This window comes from Mus pahari, chromosome 4, assembly GCF_900095145.1.
Source record: "Mus pahari chromosome 4, PAHARI_EIJ_v1.1, whole genome shotgun sequence".
NCBI classification, from domain to species: Eukaryota; Metazoa; Chordata; class Mammalia; order Rodentia; family Muridae; genus Mus; species Mus pahari.
The window spans coordinates 91,037,756-91,041,399 of NC_034593.1; the positions used below are offsets into that span (position 1 = coordinate 91,037,756).

The following is a 3,644-nucleotide window of genomic DNA, read 5'->3' on the forward strand; positions in this document are numbered from 1 at the left end:
TCTCTAGTGGGAGGGTCGGCTAAGGCCATATCCAAAAGTGAGAGTGTCCCTCACTTTCTCTTGTGCAGTTTTCCCACTGGAGGAGGTGCTTCACCAAAGGAAGGAGGAGCCAGGAATATAAGGCAGGGAATCCAAAAGAAGAGAGAATCCTGGTATGCCACCTCAGTAAGAAGAGCCAGCCTGTCCCAAGGAGGGGGGAGGGGGAAGGGGAGAGGAAGGGGGAAGGGTAGATTCACATGTGTGTTTGCCTTTCTGAGAAGTGTTAACAAGAGTTAGTTAGCCACAGCACAAATAAAAAGCTAAACCACTTACCTCTAAGGCCTTTTAAAAAGATTTATATTTATGTGCAGTTGTGTGTTTATGGTATATTCCACAAGTGTGTACATACCAGAGGCCAGAAAAGGCTCTGGGTCCCTTGGAACTGGAGTTATAGGAGGTTGGAAGTTGTCATGTGTGTGCTGAGAACCCAACCCTGGGTCTTCTGGAAGAAAGGCAAGTGCTCTTAACCACTAAGCCGTTTTGTCTGGCTCTTAAGACTTGTCTGCTGTGAATAATTAGTAGTCATAACAATGCCAGTCACAAATCTCCCCAAGAACTATACAGAAGAGTGGTTGTGGAAAGAAAGCCCTCAGTGTGTTGGAGACCGAATGGTAAGACTGCTCAGTCTTCACTTTCCACAGCAGAAATAATAGATAGTGCCTACTGCAGAAAAAAATTAGCCAGAGCTGAGTGACACACGCCTACTATTCTACCACTTAGGAAGCAAGATTGTGAGCTTAAGGCCACCAGAAATCGACAGCGATGCCCTGTTTAAAACACAACAAGAAGGAAATAAAGGAAGGCTAAACGCAAGCAAATACAGCTAGATGTTAATATAAACACTAGGAGAAATATCTAAAAGAGTTGAAGCGGATCTTCTAGAAAATAAAAGTAGAGGATACAAGGCAAGATAAGCAAGCCTGACACTCCCTGGAGGCTTTTGAATACTTGTGGCACTGTAGAGCTCTGCCAGGGTTATGCAAATCGCCACTTACCACTGATTTAATGGCCCTTTGTGAGTGTATTTGCTGGCTGTTTGTTGGTTGTTTTTGTTTTGAAACACCATCCTAGATTCAGTCAGAAGACTTTGGATTCAGCATCCACTTGTGTGGCTCTGGCTTATTACAGTGACAGAAATGTAGCGACCTTCTGAGCAACCCTCCCCTCCAGCAGTGGCGCTACTGACTGGCTCGCTGGCTCCTCCAGCACTGGCCTGTGACACGTGTGGAACTGCGGTGGGGGAGGTTTTGACATTCTGTTCACACAAACGGTTAAGAGGAGAAACAGCGAGCGGGAGCAGGGAGCATCGCATCAGGCTTTCATCACTTAGGGAAAGTTCTGTGTCCCTATAGGAACCAGTTAGCCTTCTGATTCACAGATGCCAGCAGGCAGCAAATCAGACCACTGCAGAGGCTGCAGTCTCCCTTATGCTATTTAACTCTTTCCAGGCAGCCACTAGGGGAGTGGTTCTCAACCTTCCTAGTGCTGCGACCCTTTAACACAGTTCCTCATGTCGTGGTGACCCCCCCCCGCCATAAAATTATTTTGTAATTTTGCTGCTTGCTGCTGTTGTGAATCATAATGTAAATATCTGATACGTGAACCCCTGTGAAAGAGTTACTCCACGTGCAAGCGGGTCGTGACCCACAGGTTGAGAACCAGTGCCCTAGTCTTTACAACAGCCTTAGAACTAATTAGAAATATGCCCGGAGGTGGGAGCTGGAAAGACGCAGGCCTGGACTTGGAGTCAATGGGAAGACCCAAGTTTCCATTTACCTCCAATGGTCATGTGCTATTGTTCAAGATACCATTCAAGACCTTTTCTGCCTGCTGCTACCCCCCCCCCCCCCCCCCGCCGCGGCCGCTCTCCCCCCCCCCCCCCCCCAGCAGCAGCGGCTGCTCTGCCACACAGCACTCACTGCTAGCTAAGCTGTCAGGCTGCTGCCTCCAGCCATCACCATGATCATCTACAGAGACCTTATCAGCCATGGTCAGCAGGACAGCAGGTGCCATTGATGACTTGCTCATTGGTGGAAATGCTTCCGCCAGAGGTCCGGAGGTCGGCGAAGGTACCAAAAGCACTGGTGTCATCTGTGTTGACAGTGTCATGAACCGTCACTTACAAGAAACCAGCTTCACAAAAAAAGGCCTACAAAAAGTACATCAAAGACTACATGAAATCACTCAAAGGCAAACTTGAAGAACAGAAACCGGAAAGAGTAAAGCCTTTTATAACTGGAGCTGCGGAGCAAATTTAAGGACATCCTTGCTAATTTCAGTAGCTATCAGTTTTTTATTGGTGAAAGCAGGAATCCAGATGATAGGGTTGCTCTCCTGGACCACTGTGAAGATGGTGTGATGCCCGCCATTCATGATTTTCTTTAAGGATGGCTTAGAGATGGAAAAATGTTAACAAATTGGATCTATCACTGTCACCGTAATTGGCTGCTGCTTAGCGCACATCCATACAACACCAGGACTTAGGACAAATGGGACTGATGTCATCTTGAGTTTTTATTTTGACCGTGATTTATTTGGCATGCAGGCATTGTTTTTTAAGAAAAAAAACAAAAACAACAACATGTCATGTGGGTTGTCTAAAAATAAAGTGCATTTAAATTAAAAAAGAAAAAGAAAGAAAGAAAAGAAACTGTTTGAGATGGACATTTCCCCTGTGGCTAACAGGAGCTTAGTGGATATTACAGATATTCCTAGCAGCTGCTAGGAAATACTGCCTTAGAGTTCTGTGACCTTTGCACCCTGAGTGTGGGCCCAGCTAAGCCCCAGGCTTCACTGCTCCCTCCATCTCTCCTGCACCCGTGCTTGCACAAAATGTAAACTGTCCTTCTCCAAGCTGTTCTTAAAACACTTCCTCAGTGGTTCACAACCGCTTTGGGGGTCACATATCAGATAACCTGCGTATCAGATGTTTATATTACAATTCATAACAGTAGTGAAATTCAGTGGTGAAGTGGCACCAAGAATACTTTTCTGGTTGAGGGTTAACACAGCATAAGGAGCTGTACTAAAGGCTCTCAGCATCAGGAAGGTTAGGAACCGCGGCCTCCTGGACAACCCAGGTGACTTTCCTGCATACGCATTGGCAAGAGGGCAGCCAGCTCCTCAGCTTTGGATAAAGCCTTAGCCTTTGATGTGTCATCCTGAGAGAAACTAGAGCAACAGAACAAGCTTTGGGTGGGGTTCCCAGGGGGCACCTCCCAGGGGGCATGCCTTCTTCACAGTGAGCACCTCTGGGGTTGGATGTTGAAAAACAAGTCCACGCCTCTTACTTCCTCAGGACAGCTGCCCCTTAGGCTGATTCTGTTCCAAAGTCAGGAACCCTGGTAATCGCTGGCTCCTTCACCTTCACTTGTGCTGCCTCCCTAGCCCACAGACCCTTTGAAAGAATCTATCCAAATCTTGGGCTCTATGGCATGTAGCTGGCTGCTAGCTGTCCCTAGAAGGCTGTGCTCCTCACTGTAGGATTGTTCTGAGAGTGCCACGGGGAGATGAGTACGGATGTGCTCCCACCAATGTAAACGCCACCCGCAGGCTGTTTTCAAACTTTGCATATCTATGAGGTGAGTTATTTACACACAGAGAAA

General features: G+C 47.2%; 1 pseudogene; it reads left to right on the forward strand.

The window, feature by feature from the left end:
* Positions 1-2,026: 2,026 nt before the first annotated feature.
* On the forward strand, positions 2,027-2,452 carry LOC110320999 (annotated as a pseudogene).
* The last annotated feature ends 1,192 nt before the right edge of the window (positions 2,453-3,644 follow it).